This window comes from Capsicum annuum, chromosome 5 (genome assembly GCF_002878395.1).
Source record: "Capsicum annuum cultivar UCD-10X-F1 chromosome 5, UCD10Xv1.1, whole genome shotgun sequence".
In the NCBI taxonomy this organism is placed as follows: Eukaryota; Viridiplantae; Streptophyta; class Magnoliopsida; order Solanales; family Solanaceae; genus Capsicum; species Capsicum annuum.
Genome location: NC_061115.1, coordinates 4222865 through 4244476, shown reverse-complemented (window position 1 = coordinate 4244476; position 21612 = coordinate 4222865).

The following is a 21612-nucleotide window of genomic DNA, read 5'->3' as shown; positions in this document are numbered from 1 at the left end:
TTTCCCATCAGTTTGAGGGTGGAAAGCAGTACTCAGGTTTACTTGGGTACCTAAACCCCTCAGAAAGAATTTCCAAAACTGCAAAGAGAATTGCGTACCTCGGTCAGATATGATGGATACAGGTGACCCATGCAAAAGAACTACTTCTACAATGAATAGCTTAGCATAATAATCTCCCGAATAGTTAGTTCTGATAGGCAAAAAATGAGCGGACTTGGTCAGTCGATCCATAATTACCCAAATAGAATCATACTGATTTCGAGACCTCGGAAGTACCGTAGTGAAATCCACATTTATCATCTCCCACTTCCATAAAGGCAAAGCTATCTCTTTGGAAGTACCACCTGGCCTCAAATGTTCCACTTTAACTTGTTGAAAATTCAAACACTTGGAAACAAAGTCAGCCACATCACGTTTCATATTATTCCACCAATATATAGCTTTTAGATCATGATATATTTTTGTAAAGCCTGGGTGAACAACATACCTAAAAGTGTGAGCTTCATCAATGATTCTTTTCCGCAAACTATCTAAATCTGGCACACATAATCTACCCTAATATCTCAGAATCCCATCACCACCGATTTCAAAAGACATCACCTTCTGCTACCCTACATCTTTCTTAATTTGCATCAAAATAGGATCTTTAGCCTGCTTCTCTTTAACTTCTACACAAAGGGAAGATTTAGCTATCTCATGAACAACTACTCCTCCATATTTAAAATCCAAAAGTCGCACCCCTAGATTTGGAAGTCGGTGAATATCCTTCACCATCTCCCTCTTTCATTCCTTAATATGAGAAAGGTTGCCCATAGATAATCTGTTGAGGGTGTCGGCTACCACATTCGCCTAGCTTGGATAATAGTGCAGGATCATGTCATAATCCTTCAAAAGTTCCATCCAATGCCTCACTGGAGATTTAATTCTTTCTGCGAGAAAACATACTATAAACTTTTGTGGTAGTAAATATATCAACATGTACCCCGTAAAGATAATGCCGCCTGATTTTAAGCGCAAACACCACAGCCGCTAACTCTAAGTCACGGGTGAGGTAATTTCACTCATACACTTTCAATTGCCTAGATGCATAAGCCACCACCTTACCATGCTGCATAAGTACACACCTAAGTCCCACTTGGGATGTATCACTATAATAACAAAACCCTCTGTACCTTCAAGAAGAGTCAGAATAGATGAAGTAGTCAACTTGTCTTTCAACATCTCAAAACTATTCTCACAGGAGTCAGATCACAAAACTTAACCTTTTTTTGTGTCAACTTAGTAAGTCGAACAGCTGTCATGAACCAAACTAGGGCCTAGCCGTGATGGACATCCCAAACCATGAAGGCCCAGAATACCTTTCTTTATCTGGTAATCATGCACAACATTGACATAATAAAACAAGATGCGGAAACATAATCTTCTACGGAAACATGATCAATTTTGAATTCAACATAAGTATGGAAACTATAAATCAACTACATCTAAATAACATCTGACTCAGTCTGCAAAATCTCTACTACATAAAAATTTGATAACTATCTGAAACTGGGACAAGGCCCCAGTAGACTAAAACTGAAATAAGAGATATAATTTGAAAAGACAAGACTTCTGGAATAGAGAAGTCTCACCCCTGCACAATCTGATCAGCTGTCTGAATTATCTACTGCTTACCCTAGACTGAGCCTCGAAACCTGAGAGGTAGAGGGAGGGGGGTCAATATAGATATACTGGTACGCGGAGGGTATCCAAAATAATCATTTATTATTCAACATATATGAGAGCAATTTAAAATAGTTCATAAGTATATCATATAGTAAGAATTTACATGGGCATTTTTAAAGACTCTGTAAAAATCATCACAACTCTGAGAAATCTGTGTTACTTCTACACTAGGTGGTATACCCTACAACTCTAAAAAATTTCGTGGGCTATATGGAAACTGCCATTAACTCGGTAGTGAAGCCCCCAACCCAAGTGTTCTATAAGGGTCAGAGTTTCTGAATCTACTATGCCACACGGCCGTCGCCAGCGTACAATAATAACCTACCTGTATTGGAAAATATGATTTCAGGTTAAGAGTTGCTTGAACTCATGCCTTCTTCGGGTAACCACCTAACCCTCTTTAAGCCCATTTTTAAAACTCTATCAAAACATGCAGTCTCTAAAAACATGCTCGAAAACATAATCTGTTGTGGCATAAATACATAAGGTATCGCCATACCATTGACTTACAAGTCACATCTCTGAGTCATTATTAGTCTATCGTAAATCTCTATTTTCAAAACACAAGATTTGGGACCACCATTTCAATAATTAAATTCAAAGAAACTCTTTCTCAAACCTAATGAAAACACATGCAAGGAACTCATCTTTGTCAAGTATTTCAACTGTACAGTACAAAGTGGTCATGTCAAAGTTCTCAATTCACATGCAATTCTTTCTCTTAAAAATGAGAACACATTTATATCAAGAAACACCCTCTCAAAAATTTTAAATCTTTCTCAAATGCTATAATATTGTGAAAATATATTTCAAATCACAAAAGCATAATCTTTAATTCAATACACGAGAGGGAGTTCATAATTTATCCTCTCAACGATCTTAAATCTCAAATTCCATACATATATGTATACATGTAAATCAATTTAGGGGATATGACCACAAGATCAAAACAGTAATAACATTAAAACATTCGGAGTATGTAATTTAGAACATAGATTCAAAAACCCCTTTGAAATTCATGAATAAAAATCTAAAAATCATGCTCTAATGGTTTTGAGCCCATGTAGTTTTTAGGATAAACCCCACGTACCTTTATCTATAAATTTAAAGGATGATTCTTGATGCTCACGGCTTGGGGATTCCAAATCTTCAATTTGTTTTGAAAACCCACAGTTGAATCTTGATTTATTTAGATTATTAATATGGAACCCTAGAGAGTGTTCTGGAATATTTTTGGTGAATGTATGAGTAATATGCTCAATTAGGTTTGAAATCTTGTGTTTGGACTGATAATGGTGTGGGAAAATACCCAATATACCTTTAATGAGACCGGTATTAAATATAACTGGGAGCCCAATTTCATGGGCCACCACGATGTGCCACTATCGCGGTGGCTCACTGGAAATTGACGAATGGGAATTTGGCCCACTCCACGATGCGCCACCATTGCGGAGTCCCATTGGAAATTGACCATTTTCATTTACCCCCTCTCTGCGACACGCCAAGGATAGGAATGATAGTGTTTTACGACTAGGACTAAAATTAACTATAACTCCTTCACTGAGTGTCCATTTTGGATGCATCTTATGTCGATGGAAAACTTATTCAATCATCTACATAATGATAAGTTAAAATCTAAGGGATTCCATAGGAAAATAAGTATAAATCATTCTAGAAGCCAATGCTTGATATTTTAGGGACAAATTTAGCTAAGAAAACTTTGGGGCGTTACAACAGCTATGGAAGAAAAACTCTCTACTAACCTTCTGTAATACCCTGCCAAATCCAAGAAGCTCCGAATGTCGGTTGGAGTCATGGTTCTGGGCCATTTTCTCACTGCCTCAACCTTTTGGGGATCAACCTTAATCCCATCGATAGACACAATATGCCCCAAGAAAGTAATAGCCTTAAGCCAAAATTTACACTTGGAAAATTTTGCATTCAACCTATGATCTTTGAGGGTCTGAAGGATAATTTGGAGGTGATTGGCATGGTCCTCTTCACTCTTAGAATAAATTAAAATATCATCAATGAAAACTATGTCAAACAGATCTTGAAACTGAAGAAATACCCTATTCATTATGTCCATGAAAGCTACAGGGGCGTTAGTCAACCCAAAGGATATGACTAAGAATTTGTAATGACCGTACAGGTTCAAAAAGTTGTTTTGGGAATATCTGACACTCGAATCTTTAACTGATGGTACCCCGAACAAAGGTCTATTTTTGAAAAGTATTTAGCACCCTGAAGTTGGTCAAAGAGATCATCAATTCTATGAAGAGGATATTTATTTTTAATAGTGACCTTATTCAGCTGACGGTAATCTATGTACAAATGCAAGGAACTGTCTTTCTTTCGCACAAAAAGTATAGGTATGCCCTAGGGAGAAATACTAGGACGGACAGAACCTTTGTCTGGAAGGTCTGATAGTTGTTCTTTCAACTCTTTTAGCTCTGCAAAAGCCATTCTATATGGCGGAATAGAAATGGGACTGGTATCTAGCATTAAATCAATACCAAAATCTATCTCCCTATCAGGTGGTATTCCTGGAAGATCATCGGGAAAGACTTGTGGAAATTTGTTAACCACAGGGACAGACTGAAGAGAAGGACTTTCAGTATCTGAATCTTTAACCCGAATAAGATGATACAAACAACCTTTAGAAATAAGCTTACAAGCTCTGAGGTAAGATATGAATTTCCTTCTAGGTGCTAAAGAATTCCCCTCCCATTCTATCATCGAGCTCAAACCCAAAACCAACAGCCATATATAGGGTCACATAAGCCAAGGTAGACCCGGGATCAAGTAACACATACACATCATGAGAGAAAATTTGTAACGTACCCGTTACTACATCTGGTGAGGCCTCTTCCTCCTGGAGATTTGACAAAGCATACAATTGGTTGCGACCGCTCCTGACAGCTGAAGTGGTGCCCTTTTGAGATGGCAGTGGCATAGAAGAATTTGCCTGTGACTTAGCACCAAAAACATTCCTTCTTGCAAAAGAACAATATCTCTGGAAGTGACCTGATTGACCACATGAATAGCATACCAGTGCGCCCAGCTGACACCTCTTATAAGACCCCACAAAATCTTGCATTTAAATTCATCTCATGTAGCTCCTTAAAAATCTTTATAAGTTCCAAGAATTAGAAAATTTTTCTAATTTTTCAACACTTAGTCTAATTTTAGACCTCCAAACTTTGGGGATTTATTTGACGACCTTCTTGACCTCTAATTTTTTATTTTCAAGTTGTGTTGCAATGGGACAAGGTCGTAGTCCCGGGTGAGTTTTGGAATTTTTGGAGTAGCGTAAGGGCATGTTTGGTGTGATAAACTAGTAGCCAAAGGCTATGAAGGGGTGCCACCCATGGTATAGAATTTATGGGCAATTTAATACCAAAGGCCCCGCGTAGGTTGTATAAGGCGCTACCCAAGGCGCCGCCCAGGGTACAAAAGGCTCTACTAAAGGCGTTGCCTTTTGTGTAGCCTTTGTACCCAATTTTCAGCACTTCACCTCTGTGTTTTCAAGGGTAGTTTGGTCAATTTTTCCACCCTATATAAGCCTTATAACACATGATTAAGGCCCCAAAACACCGAAATATACTTCTTTTCATAAATTTCTCTCAAGAACAAGAACAAGGGTTTCAATTTGAAGACCCAAATCAAAGAGATTTCACCGTAGATCGTTCAAGAACTTCCATCTAAGGTATGCGTGTGTTGATTTATGGATTCGTTTCATCCATAAAGCTCAAGAACCCTCTTTTAAATTATGAACCATGCTATTTTGTTTTGGGTTGATTATGTTTGTGTGATTGTTGTTATACAACTCCCAAGTTAGAATCTTTATGTGAGGTTCATGATACCATGATATTATGTGAATTGAAACTTGTGAAATTGGATTGAATTGCGGTGTTTTGATTCATTAATTGATAGCCACACCTATGCCCTAGTTTGTGCATGCAAAGTGTTTGATAAAATGCTTAAAGGAATAGAAACCATGCAAGCTAGCTAGAATTTGATTTAAATGTCAAATGTATGCTATTCTCTTATATTCAAAAGGATTCCATGCTATTGTCGTGCAATGCATATATTGATAGGAGGACATGATGTTAGAACATGAAATTTATGGATTCAATTATATGGATCCTCACCATGAACAAGAATAGGATAACTATGTGTAGTATGAAATCCCCTACTTATGGCATTATGAATTGTGAACTTTGTTCCTATGATCAAGAAGTGTCATGAGATGCCAGTTTCCTTCCATCGAGTCCCGGGGGTACTTGTACCCGAAATATTAGCTGTGTGTCTAGAGCCATGTCATGTTTTCATGATACTCTCAGTCAGTCAATTGTCAGATATCAGTAGTATTCCGTCAGTTAATAAAATTCAGTAATTTAATCCATGTTCAGTTTAGTAAATCATATTCAGTTTCTATTCAGATAAGAGTTGCCTGTTATATGAGGGTTACTCCCATATTGTCCTTACCAGTGGCACGATATTGAAACCCTTCAAATCAGGGCATAGATTGGACCCCAGCTCAGCTCTTATAACACATTTGGGGCATGTCGGTTAGATAACAACTTCCTATAGTTTCATGTTACAGAATAAGGACTGTCAGATATACTCAATCAGTTTCAGTAATAGAACTCAGATAGTTCTTCAGATTTTAAGACTGTCACATACAGTCAACTCAGATACGTTATGGAACTCAGATAGTTTCATTAGATTCAGGACTGTCAGATACAGTCACCCACATTATCAGTATTCAGATTCAATAATCATGTTATCAGAATGTCTGATATAGTTACATATTTATGCATGCACTCTCACGTTCATGTTTGATAATCAGTTAGCATTAATCATGGATATGATCTCCTGCATATAGCCTACCTCATATGTACACTCAGTATATTCCACTGTACTGATGCATTTGCGCTATGGTGTTTTCTTTTTATGTTACACCATAGGTTCAGAGACACGAGTTCCAAATTAGCAGTAGATCCCAATCTCAGCAGTTAGAGTTAGAAGTGAGTCCTCATCCTTTGAGGACAGGATATTTTTCTATTATCTCATTTATTTAATTTATTTTGTTGGAGTTAGTTGGGGACATGTCCTATCATATCCTTATTCAGATTATTCTGACAGTAGAGACTTTCAGACTAGATGCAGATTAGATTTCACACTATCATATTTTAAACTTCAGTATTTTCAATTTTATTTTGGGTATTCTATTACCCCACACAGATGTTACGTTATTCATTTATGTTTAGTACTAAACCTTATGGCCTTTCAGTGCATATTTCTGCATTATCATGTTATATTATAAAGTGTATAGGTACAGATATCAGTCATGGGTTAGTTTATGGTCCTTTAGGGTCATGAGTATCGTGTAGCACTTTGGGTACCAGATTTAGGGAATTACAAACTTCTTATCAGAGCCTAAGGCTCAATAGAGTCCTAGGAAGTTTGAAAGCCGCATCTAGTAGAGTCTTATACCTGGGTATGTTGAAGACACATTTATGTGTAGGAGGCTATGAGGTGTTTTAGGAACAATTTCCCTTCTTTAAGTATTCATGTCATGCCAGTAAGCATAATTTCAAGTCAATCTCTCAGTTTAATCGACTTCTTCTTTTTGTTTTAGAATATGCCTCCTGAAAGAAGAAATGAAAATCAGTCAGTTCCTCAGCCCGAAGAACCTTTGGGAGATCATGTCTATCTTGCGGAGTTCAGAGGTGCATTCACAACTCTTGCTCAATCAGTTGCCGCTCAGAATGAACGACCAACAATTATTACAGCCAACCCAATGGCCAACTCAGCCACAGCTAGGATTCGGGACTTCACCCAAATTAATCCTCTGTCCTTCCTCGAGTCAAAGGTAGATAAGGACCCTCAGGAATTCATTAATTAGGTTTAGAAGGAGACAGACATCATGGGGGTGACTACTGTTGAGATTGCTGAGCTAGCTGTATATCAGCTGCAGGATGTGGCTCATGCTTGGTTCAAACAATGGAAGTTAGAGAGGTCAGATGATGCAGGTCCAATAGAGTGGGAGGAGTTTGTCTGATATCCCAAATCAGAAGGGCGCCACCTCCAGTGCTACTAGTGGGCAATGCCCAAATCATCTTTATTCTCTTCAGACTCGAAAGGATCAAGAAAATTCTCCTGATTTAGTTACTGGTATGTTACAAATCTTTTATATGCATGCTTATGCTTTTCTAGATCTAGGAGCCTCTTTGTCTTTTGGTATTCCTTATATAGCAGCTAATTTTGGAATCAGCCCCAAAATTCTAGCAGAGTCCTTTTCAGTCTCTACCCCAGTGGGTAAAACCATCATATCTCGGCGAGTATATAGGAATTACCCAATTATGATCTTTCTGAAAGTTACGTCAGCAGACTTAGTCAAATTAGAGATGACTGATTTTGATGTCATTGTCGGCATAGATTGGCTTAATTCCTGCTATTCCATAGCTAACTGCAAAAAAAGAATAGTCCAGTTACAGTTTCCAAATAAACCCATCCTTCAGCATTCAGAGGTCAACTTGTTTCCTACCTTCAGGTACGGAAAATGATATCTAAAGGATGTGTCTATCATATTGTTTATATTAAGGATTCCAAGTTCAAGACTCCTAGTCTTGATTCAGTTGTAGTTGTTAATGAATACTCAGATGTCTTTCCCAAAGATCTTCCAGGAATTCCTCCCAAAAGAGAAATAGACTTCAGAATCGATCTCTTTCTAGATACTCAGCACATATCAATTCTACCATACAGAATGGCACCAGCAGAACTCAGAGAATTGAAAGAATAGTTGAAGGATCTCTTAGCTAAGGGATTTATCAGACCCAGTATTTTCTCGTGGGTACTCCGGTATTATTCATACATAAGAAAGAATGTTCTCTTAGAATGTGTATATACTACCGTCAACTCAATAAAATCACGGTCAATAACAATTATCCACTTCTTAGAATCGATGACTTATTTGATCAACTTTAGGGTGCTAGCTATTTCTCTAACATAGACCTCAGATCCAGCTATCATCAGCTCAAAGTTAGAGAATGTAACATTCCAAAAATAGCTTTCCATACTCGATATGGTCACTTTGAATTCTTAGTCATATCATTTGGTCTTACCAATGTCCTATCCACTTTTATGGACTTGATGTACCGTGTGTTCAAGAAGTACTTAGACATGTTCATCATAGTTTTCATAGATGATATTCTGGTCCAATCCCACAGTGAGCATGATCATGTAGACCATCTTAGAACAGTACTTTAGACTCTCAAAGATCATCAGCTATTCACCAAATTCAGTAAGTACAAACTTTGGCTAAGGTCAGTAGCATTCCTTGGTCACATTATTTTTGGTGATGGAATTAGAGTAGATCCTCAAAAGACCAAAGCAGTAAGAAACTATCCTCGCCCTGTCTCTCCATCAGATATCAGGAGTTTCTTAGGTTTGGCTTGCTATTATAGATGGTTTGTTGAGGGATTTTATTTTATTGCATCCCCTATGTCTAGATTGACTCTGAAGAAAGTCAAGTTTCAGTGGACAAATCCTTGCGAGAAGAGTTTTCAAGAATTGAAGACTCGACTCACCTCAGCTCCAGTGTTAGCTCTTCCAGATGGTCCAAATGGGTTCATAGTGTATTATGATGCATCCAGAGTAGGTTTGGGTTGTGTCCTCATGTAGCATGGTAAGTTTATATCCTACGCCTATAGATATCTTAAACCCCATGAGAAGAATTATCTTACTCATGATCTTGAGTTAGCATTCGTAGTCTTTTCCTTGAAGATTTGGAGACATTATCTCTATGGAGTTCATGTAGATATCTTCACAGACTATAAGAGTCTTCAGTATGTCTTTTCTGAAAAAGATCTCAATCTTCATCAGGTGGTTAGAGCTCTTGAAGAATTATGACATGAGTGTTCTTTATTATACAGGCAAGGCCAATGCACTGGCCGACGCTCTCAGTAAACTGTCCATGGGTAGTGTTTCTCATGTTGAGGATAGTAAGAAGAAATTAGCGCAGGAAGTCCATCAGTTTACCAAACTAGGTGTTCGCTTAGTTGAATCTTCAAATTGCGGTGTATGTGCTCAGAGTAGCTAAGAATCATATCTAGTTTCTGAGGTGAAAGAAAAGCAAGATAGAGATTCCAGCCTAGTCAAGTTAAAAGAAATAGTTCAGGATCAGAAAATAGAGCTTTTCTCCCAAGGAGAAGATGGTGTTCTTCATTGTAAGGGCCATCTGTGTGTTCCAGAAGTAGATGACATAAGGCAGCGAATTCTTACAGAAGCGCATTGTGTGCGTTAGTTTATTCATCTAGGGGCCATAAAGATGTACCGCTACTTATGGGAGATCTATTAGTAGAGTGGGGTGAATAGAGATGTTCCATAGTGTATGGCTAAGTGCTCTACATGTCAGCAGGTTAATATAGAGCATTAGAAGCCTAGTGGGTCCTTGCAGGAGTTCAGTATTCCTACTTAGAAGTGGGAAATTGTGATCATAGACTTCATGACGGGTTTGGTTCAAACTTGTCATCAGTATGATTCAGTTTGGGTCATTATAGACAGAATGACCAAGTCAACTCATTTCCTTCTAGTTCATACCTTTTATTCAGATGAGGATTATGCCAAGCTCTACATCATGGAGTTGATCAGATTGCATGGTGTTCTGTTATCTATTATCTCAGACAGAGGTACCTACTTTACCTCCTATTTCTAGAAAGTATTCCAAAAGGGTCTTGGTACCCAAGTTCATCTCAGTACAGCCTTTCATCCTCGTATAGATGGTCAATCAGAAAGAATCATTCAAACTTTAGAAGATATACTATGGGTATGTGCAATTGATTTCAAAGGAAGTTGGGATGACCACTTTTGATTGAGTTTGCATACAACAACAATTATCATTCAGTATTCAGGTGGCTCTATTTGAATCTCTCTATGGTATGAGATATAGATCTCCAATTGTTTGGTTCGAAGTTAGTGAGGCCTCAGTCATAGGTCCTGACTTAGTATTTGATACCTTAGAAAAAGTCCATCTAATCAAAAAAAGACTTCGGGCTGCTCAGAGTAGACAGAAGTCTTATGCAGATGTTTTAGAAAGGACCTCGAGTTTGCGATTGGTGATTATGTCTACCTCAAGATATCTCTCATGAAGAGAGTGAAGAGATTCGGCAAGAAGGGAAATCTCAATCCCCAATATGTTGGTCCCTTCAAGATTCTCAGTCATTTCGGCAAGGTAGCTTATGAGCTTGAATTACCTTTAGATCTAGCCTCAGTTCATCCAGTATTCCATATATATTTGCTCAAGAAGTGCATAGGTGACCTATCAGTTGTAGTCCCTATTCAGAGTATTAATATCCAGAACAGCCTCTCCTATAAGGAAATTCTAGTCGAAATTCTTGATTATCAAACTCGTAGATTGAGGAACAAAGAAGTCCCTCTAGTTAAAGTTCTTTGGCAAAATTAGTCCGTCGAGGGAGCTACTTGGGAAATAGAAGTAGACATGCATACCGAGTATCCTCACCTATTCCTCGCCAACTCAGATCAAGCTCAAGGTAACAGTTCTCCTTAAGCTTATTCAGCTTCACATTCAGTATTTGGTACAAACTTGGTACTTGATTTCATGCTCATGTACCCATTATGAACTTTATATCAAGTACCATTGCATATTTAGTCATGCATTCATGCATCAGCTCAGTTATATAATCATGCATCAGATATGCATTCTCATTGCGAGAACTTCAGTTATCAAAAACCTTAGTCATGCATTTATGAATCAGTTACACATACATCAGATATGCATATTCAGTATGATATATTAAGTTTATCAGTCATGTCAATCATGAGATCATGTTTTAGTCATTCATGTTCAGTTCATGTTCATCTTATGGTTTCCCCTCTCAGTCAGTCCCATTCGAGGATGAATGTTCCTAAGGGGCAGATATTGTAAGTCCCCACAAAATCTTGTATTTAAATTCAGCTCGTTTAGCTCCTTGAAGCTCTTTACAAGTTTCAAGACTTAGAAAAGTTTGCTAATGTTTTCAACACTTAGTCTCATTTTAGACCTTTGAACTTTGGGGATTTACTTAACGACCTTTATAACCTTCGATTTTTTATTTTCAAGTTACGTTGAGATGGGGCAAGGTCGTAATACATCCCGGGTGAGTTTCAGAATTTTTGGAGTAGCGTAAAGGCACGTTTAGTGTGCCAAACCAATAGCCAAAGGATATGAAGGGGTGCCGCCCATGGTATAGTATTTCTGGGAAATTTAATACCAAAGGCGCCACACAGGTTGCACAAGGTGCTACCCAAGGTACCATCCAGGGTACAAAAGGCTCTACCAAAGGCGCCGCCCTTTGTGTAGCCTTTGTACCCAATTTTCAGCATTTCACCTCCGTGTTTTCAAGGGCAATTTGGTAAATTTTACCACCCTATATAAGCCTTATAACACGTTATTAAGGCCTCAAAATACCAAAATATACTTCTTTTCATAAATTTCTCTCAAGAACAAGAACAAGGGTTTCAATTTGAAGACCCAAATCTAAGAGATTTCACCGTAGATCATTCAAGAACTTCCATCTAAGGTATGCATGTGTTAATTTATTTATTCCTTTCATCCATAAAGCTCAAGAACCCTCTTTTAAATTATGAATTATGCTATTTTGTTATGGGTTGATTATATTTGTGTGATTGTTGTTATACAACTCCCAAGTTAGAATTTTTATGGGAGGTTCATGATACCATGCTATTATGTGAATTGAAACTTGTGAAATTGGATTGAATTGCGGTGTTTTGATTTATTAATTGATATCCATACCTATGCCATAGTTTGTGCATCCAAGGTGTTTTATAAAATGCTTAAAGGAATAGAAACCATGAAAGCTAGCTAGAATTTGATTTAAATGTTAAATGTATGATATTCTCTTATATTCAAAAGGATTCCATGCTATTGTCTTGCAATGCATATGTTGATAGGAGGACATGATGTTAGAATATGAAATTTATGAATTCGATTATATGCATCCTCACCATGAACAAGAATATGATAACCATGTGTAGTATGAAATCCCCTACTTATGGCATTATGAATTGTGAACTTTGTTCCCATGATCAAGAAGTGTCATGTGATGTCATTTTCCTTCCATCGAGTCCTGGGGGTACTTGTACCCAAAACATTAGTTGTGTGCCTAGAGCCATGTCATGTTTTCATAAGACTCTCAGTCAAGCTATGAATCCTTAGACTTCAAACAGTCTTATAACTCAGGAAAATACCATGATCTCCTGAACTCAGTCAGTTGTCAGATATCAGTAGTATTTCGTTAGTCAACAGAATTTAGTAATTTAGTCCATGTTCAGTTTAGTAAAACATGTTCAGTGTCTATTCATATGGGAGTAGGTATTAGCACCGAGTGAACCCAAGGATGGGAATTCGCCTGTTATATGAGGGTGTGATTCTTAAAAGCAATCCTAGCATTCCAGAATTATGTAGCTAGTATAGGTTGAGACATCATAGCCTAGTATATGAGGGTATATGAGGTGGTTTAACTTTCTATATAAAGGTTCCCACCGTTCTCATTAGATTTACGTGTTATATGAGGGTTATTCCCATGTTGTCCTTACCAGTGGCGCAGTATTGACACCCTTCCAATCATGGCATAGATTGGACTCCAACTCAGATCTTATAGCATATTTGGGGCATATCGGTTAGATAACTACTTCCCACAGTTTTATGTTACAGAATCAGGATTGTCAGATATAGTCAATCAGTCTTAGTAATAAAACTCAGATAGTTCTTCAGATTTCAAGACTGTCAGATACAGTCAACTTAGATACAGTATGAAACTCAGATAGTTCCATCAAATTCAAGAATGTCAGATACAGTCACCCATGTTATCAATATTCAAATTCAGTAATCATGTTATCACGGTGTCAGTTATAGTTACGTATTTATGCATCCACTCTCACGTTCATGTTAGATAGTCAGTTAGCATTAATCATGTATGTGATCCCCTACATATAGCCTACCTCAAATGTATACTCAGTACATTCCATTGTACTGACGCATTTGCACTATGGTGCTTTCTTTTTAAGTTACACTATAGGTTCAGAGACACGAGTTCTAGATCAGCATTAGATCCCATTCTCAGCAGTCAGAGTTAGAAGTGAGTCCTCATCCTTTGAGGACATGATATTTCTCAATTATCTTATTTATTAGTATATTTTGTTGGAGTTAGTTGGGGACATGTCTCATCATCTCCTTGTTCAGATTATTCAGATAATAGAGGTTTTCAGACTAGATGCAGATTAGATTTCAGACTATCATATTTCATACTTTAGTATTTTTAGTTTTATTTTGGGTATTATATTACCCCACATAGATGTTACGTTATTCAATTATGTTCAGTATTGAACCTTATGGCCTTTCAGTGCATGTTTCCGCATTATTATTTTATATTATGCAGTGTACAGGTACAGATATCAGTCATGGGTTATTTTGTGGTCCTTTGAGGTCATGAGCACCATGTAGCATTTGAGTCCTAGATTCTGGGTGTTACACCTCCCTAGATGATGCTTACCGCAAGTCTCACACTGTAAAAATGTATGATGCTGCTGAGCTACACTTTCCTGGGACTTGATATCATGTGCCCTAGATCCATGATTATTCTGAAAATTCTGAGATCGTTGGTCAACTTTGGGTCTGGATACTAGGGCGCTGGCTGCAGACTGCATATTACCCTAAAAATTTTTCTTTTGCCATCTGTTACCCCAATTACCACTCTGCTGCTGACTGTGGCTCTGGTCTATTATTCTAGCCCTCTTGGCCTTCCGGTCCTTCTCCCTAGATTCAGTGATTCTCTTTTTCTGCTCTGTAACCTACTATATGTGGACTGACAGTCTGGAGAAGTGCATGTCCCTATTAAGCATTGCCCCTTGCATTCAAGCACTAAGTCATCTGAAGGGCCGGATGTAAATTTCCTCATACGGGCTCTCATATTACCAGCAAACTTTGGAGCATAACGGGCTAGTTGGTTGAATCTCAGAGTGTACTCCTTGACACTCATTTTTCCTTGCTTTAGGTTTATAAACTCTTCAGCTTTGGCCTCCCTCAACTCTAGAGGAAAGAATCGATCTAGGAAGGCTTCTACAAACTCGCCCCATACTGTGGGATCAGTATTCTCACCCTTTGAATCTTTCCACTCGTTATACCACTGATTCACAACTTTTTAAGATGATAAGCTGCTAATTCCACCCCTTACACCTCATCTACATGCATCACCCTGTAAATTTTCTCCATCTCATCCACAAACTCCTGTGGATCATTCTCTACCTTCGTACCCAAAAATCTAGGTGGGTTCATCCACATAAACTGACCCACTCTAGTAGTCTCAGCTACGCCAAACGTAGAGCCTACATCCTCTGACAGTTGGGCATGTGTGGCCACCAACTACACAATCATATGTATTGACTGCCTGAATTTTGTGTTTGATACCTCTCTCTCATAAGATTGGGTGCGGTTAGTCCCCGATCGGGGAGCTCTAGGTTCCCTGGCTGGGATGGTCTGAGTAGGTAGGACTCTGGAGTAATAACAACTTCTGGATTCTGAGATCTATTGTGTGTCCTCATCCCATAAGTGGGACAGACCTCATCAGTCTGGGCATTTTAATCGTTAGAGCGACGTGGAGGCATGGCTGCTTCTCTGAAATGCAAGAGATTATTGATTAGAGAATAGATTAGACTCTAAAGCATGAACTAAATCACAAAGAGGAGAAACATTCCTAAACGCCTTGTAGCCTCCTGCTTATAAGTATTTCACGCTACACACCCATAAAAAAGACTCTACCCGATACGATTTTGCAGACACCCTGGGACCATGAATAGTCATCCGATACCAAGTTTATCATAACCCGAGCTGGGGCCCTGGCTATGATGAGCATCCCAAACCATGAAGGCTTGAGATCTCTTCTAACTTGTAATCACATACACCATTCATATATCAAAAAAGAAAGTTCAAAAAATAAAAAATAAAATGAAATCATGATCATAAATCTGAAATCTGTTCAACAGTACGAAAATAGGTTTTTCAACATAAAAGAAACATCTTTTTCTATTTGTGAAATCTCTACTACATAAGACATCAAAACTTGTCTGAATCTAGGACAATCCCCCAGTAGACCAATACCATAATAAATGATAAATGACTGAAAAAAATAGGCCTTTTGAAATATAGAAAGTTCACCAGCTACACTCTTCACTCCTGCCTAAAGAAATCTACTGCTTATCAGGACCCTAGATTGGGCCTCAGAACCTGGAAGGTAGGGGGTCAATACAAATGTACTGGCATACAGAGAAATCCAAAATAATGTGTTTATATATATATAATAAGTAAGAGCAAATCATAGATCATCATGCATGATATAGTTCAAAACACTTGGGCATATATTTAATAATCATAAAACGTTTATGTTAGTATAATTCAATTCTTTTTATTACTTCTAAGTTACATGGAACTCCCCTACAAGTCTGATATTCCACGGGCTATATGGAATCCACCATTGACTCGGCGGGGAAGCCTCCAACCCAAGTTTGCCGCAAGGGTTGGAGTGTTTGAGTCTGATACTCAACAGGGCACTAGGCCAGCATAGAATAATATACCCGTATTGGCAAAATATAATTTTGGACAATGAGTTGTCTGAACTCGTGTCTTCTTCGGGGAACCACCTAACATCTCTTTATGCCTTATTTTAGATTTTTTTGAACATGTACTATTCTAAATTCAAAATCATGAGAGTCTGATAGAAATTTGATTTCTATACTGGTCTGTGTCTGTTATGGCATTGTTTGATTTGGTATCGTCATACCAAGACTTGCAAGTCGAATAATTATGTCATAAAGTGTCATGTCTGATTATTTCATTCTAAACAATGTTCAGGCCACTTGATCATGCATATAGTATAAAAAAATTCATATCTCAAATCATAAGTCAAAATCATCCAAAGACTTTCCATTCATTCAACAATTAAAATAAGCGGTGGCCAATTTCTCAAAAACATTCTTGAAGTTTCTTCATTTATCAATCTCAACATTTTAAATCATAATAACATTCATCTCTCCCATTCTTAATCATCATAAAATTTACATAAGATAATTAGCATCTTGATTTCCTTCCTTAAAACCATGAAATGTAAGGATTCATAACTTGTAAATCAAGTAATGAAGTAATAGGAGAGGAGGATATTCAATATTTCATGCTCTCAATTCTCAATTTATAGTTTCAATGCATACATTCATACATATATACTAATCAAATCACTTTCAAGGGAAGGACTAAAGACCAAAACAATATTCTCAAGGATTCTAAAACATTATTATAATTGTAAATCCAAAACCCTTTTCGTAAAATCATGATTTCTAAACCTTTTGCATAATTAAAAAAATTTGCTATGCCGATGTAATTTTTAGGAAAATCCCACGTACCTTATGTTGTTTAGGAGGTAGAGTGGATTCCGAATTTCACCTTAGTTCTTGAAACTATTGACTTGCAAGGATGAACTCTTGATATTAAAAGAAGAGGCTAGGGTTTTCAATTGATGTTAAGAGAGTTATTTTTCATGAAAACTAACCTAAAGTGTTAATATGATGTTTTAATCTCGTGTTTGGGAAGTATTAGAATAAGGAAAAATGACCCAATTGCCCTTAAAAATGCAGATTTTAAAAGCTGAAACAACCGGCATCGACGCGATTGGCGACGCGGCACGTCAACGGCATCGAAGCGATACCCGAAGCGTCGTGCCCTAATCGTGCCAAGCCTCAGTACTTTTGCCGGGCAGTTCCTGCACAAAAATTGACCAATGCTATGGGAGATGTGGCGCGTCAAGATCGCGTTGGTCCACTGTTTTAGGACACCAAACAAGGTCTAAACGCGGCCCAAAAAATCCGAAACTTTTCCGGGAACACCTATTGACCTCCCGGATCATGAACTATCTAACATATCAACTATTAGGAGCTCAAAATGAATAAGTCCCTTTTTATACTTAGAGTATTTTCAAGATGCTAGCTTCTCAAACATGGCTCTAGGTGACATCAAGTAGAACAAAACAACGGGGCGTTACAGCTCCTTTTTATATTTTTTCACATTAATCATTTTACTACTTATTTGAGTAACTTTTATCATTGGAAATACCACACACAAATTAATCCAGAATGTCCAGTTTCCCTTGAAACAGTCTATTTCTAGAGCATATGGCGAAGCACATTTTCTTATTGATTCTTCTCTTTCTAATTCAATATTACTCGGTTTTTATATCAGCTGCTTCGTCAAATGAAACTGACCTACAAGCTTTACTAGCTTTCAAAAATCTTGCTGCAAGTCATTGTCATTTTTTGACCAATAATTGGACCGAGAATACTTCTTTTTGCTCTTGGTTTGGTGTCACTTGCAGTTAAAAAAGGCAAACGGTTGTACCCTTGTCTCTACCCAATATGCAACTTCAAGGCACAATTTCCCCCTCTTTGGCCAATTTGTCTTTTCTCAGTGTGCTCAATCTCAGGAACATCAGCATCCATGGTGGCATCCCTTACGGACTTGGCCACTTGCCTCGCTTGTGAGTGATTGATATTCAGAAGAATCATCTCCAAGGAAGTATACCAATAAGTCTATTTCAACATCAAGGAATTCAAGTAATTTCGTTGGCCTACAATAAACTCGGTGGTGAAATGTGGAAAGGTCCATGGTATGTCAACAATAGCCTCATGGGTATAATCTCTCCTTCGGTCGGAAATGCCACAAAATTGCTGAACTTATGTTTGGATGGGAATAAAATCAATGGCAACATTCCAAAGGAGACTGGTAATCTGAGCCAAGTTGTAGAGCTGTCCTAGTATGATAATGAATTGACAGGTTTCATTCCTGCAGCATTGTTTAATATCTCATCGCTATTTACCATACATCTGCAATTCAATAGCCTATCTGGTCCTCTCTTGCTTGATGACGAAAATATTGTCTCAAATCTGAAGTATCTAAGTATATATTTCAACCAAATTTCTGGTAACATTCCTTCTAACATATGCCAACTAACAGAGCTCGAAGTGTTGTCCTTATCTTTCAACAAAATAACTGGAAAAATACCCAAAAATATTGGTTGTTTATCCAAACTCGAGCACTTTTATATTGGTGATAATCAAATAAAAGGGACTATTCCCACTTCACTGGGCAATATTTCCGCTCTGCAAAATCTTAATTGTGGAAGAAATGGCATAGTGGGGAAAATTCCCTTGGAATTAGGGAAGCTATCAAATTTGAGGGTATTAAGCTTTGTGCTGAATTATAATCTCATTGGTGAAATTCCAGAGGCTATTTTCAATGTCTTCTTTGGAAATCATTAGTTTCAGTTACAACAACCTCTCAGGAAGAATTCCAACCACTATAGGTCTTCATCTTCCTAACCTTGAAAGACTTTACTTGGAACATGTTGGGAAGAAAATCAATCCCACATCGGAGAAATAGAGGAAGCATTTCCAATATTTAAGAGTCTCACCCAACTCCACTAGTATGAGGCCTTTTGGGAGGTGCCCTGATACCTTGTGTCGAAAGGCGGCGTGTCCCGTTGGGTGATAACGGTGGTACAAAATGTTTTCCAGATCATGTGAAGTGACTTAGTAGTTGAGATCTACGGTTGATGCCTTGTGTTGAAAGTCTTCTTAACGAGTGGTGGTCAAGCGGCGTTTCCCACTGATTGGTAATGGCAGTACAAGATGGTTAGCGAAATCAAATGGATTATCGCTAAAGGGGGGGTCACAAGTGATGTGGTCTTGGTTTGAGGGGAGGATTGTTGGGAAGCAAATCAATCCCACATTAGAGAAATAGAGGAAGCATTTCCAATATTTAAGAGTCCCAAAACCAAATTCGTGAGGGCTTGGCCCAAAGCGGACAATATCATACTAGTGAGGAGTTACACGCGGTCCCAACAACACAGAATCAGCTCTATGGGAAAATTCCATTGTTCATAACAAATGCTTTCAAGCTTGAGATACTATCGCTATCAAAAAACTTTCTCACTGGAACTATTCCTACTAATTTGGGAAATCTTCGTGAGCTGCAATATTTGTTTGTACATACTAATCAACTTACCAATGAACCAAGAGAGCATGAGTTGCGATTCTTCAATTCTTTGGAAGACTGTGGAATGTTGCGATACCTACAAATGGGATCCAATCCGTTGAATGGCGTTCTGCCCAATTCTATTGGGAATCTGTCATCAACTATAGAAAATATTTATATAGGTGGCGATGCACAAATCAATGGCCTTATCCCCACAGGTATAGGAAACATAAGCGGTCTAACAGGCCTAGACTTAGAAGGCAACAACTTGGCGGGAAGTATTCCTTCTGATGTTGGTAATCTTAAGAAAATTCAAGGGTTGTATCTAAATAACAATAAGTTGCAGGGACATATTCCAGAGGCGGTATGCCATTTGACCAACTTGGTTGAATTAACTCTAGATTTTAATGAACTCTCTAGATTTTCATCTTTGGGGCACAAATGAGGTAAGGATGAGGAGAAAGCAAGTTGACACAGAAAGGGATATAGCATAAAAAATACAAGTTTTACACAATCCATTGCTGCACTAAAATGATCAAAACTAATTAAGTTGGTAGAGAAGAAATCAAGAAATGTTTGCTTTGTGTGTCTATGCAATAACTTTGATGAGGTATATATATAAAGCAAAAATGGCAATTTAGAATTAATCATTTGATGTGTCACACAAACTATCAGTAGTTCACATTATCAAGTCAATTAGATATGCATATTCAATGTAAAGACATTCTCAAGTCAATGCATTTTGTCTGTTCCAGTCAATTTTAGACAAAGACGTCACAGAAAGGTCTTTGTTTTGGTTCCCTTAACAACCTTCCATCAAACAAACACACAACTTTCCCTTTCTATTAACAAAAAAGAATCACTTTTCTTTTTATTCCTAACTTCTTCTCCTCTTACGATACGCATGTCAACATTTCACTTTGTGTTTGTTAACAAATTCAAATTTTATGAAAAGAATGAGACTTTGTTCCAATGAATATATCAAGCTCAGTTCAAATGTTTATTAAATAGTAAAAGTTATCATATCATGTTAAAAAATAATAATCAGAAATTACGATAAATGAAAAGAGAATAGATTTGTGTTCTGTGTATGGTTATTACTTTTCCATAAGGCAGAATACATAAACAGGACCTTTAACTTGTCACCAAATTATAACTATGACCTTTAACTTTGTCAGTGCATAAGTAGGCCCTTTAACTATACAAAAGCTGAAAAAAAAAAACACTTCAATTCTAACTCTGACGTGCGTGGTTTTGAGTGTATACACACATTTTGCCAGGTAGGATTAGAGTGTTTCTTTGTTCAGCTTTTGTATAGTTAAAGGACTGCTTGTGTATTGGTAAAGTTAAAGGTCATAGTTATAATTTAGTGTTAAGTTAAAGGTCCTATTTATGTATTATGCCTTTCCATAATTTTGGATCTGGAAGTGATAAAGCGGAGAATTGTTTTGGAGATAAATCAGGTATGAGGTTCGATGGAGTACCTCGATATTGGGAGTACGGACAAAGTCCTAAATATGTGTCTCACCTGGCCATCTTATTCAACATAGTACAATATCATTGGTGTTAGCCCACAAGCTAATGACGAGACCACTAAAATTCAAAAAAGCTTGATTAATACGAATTAAGAGTACGTACCCCTTTCATTTCTCGAGTGTATGCGCCATTCATTATATATTTAGTCATGAAAGAATCAGACTTTCTTTCGTGTGACAGAAAATAACTTGATTGACTGATGGTTGCATGTGTTATGGTTTTCTTCTGAAATATTATGAAAAGAGAAA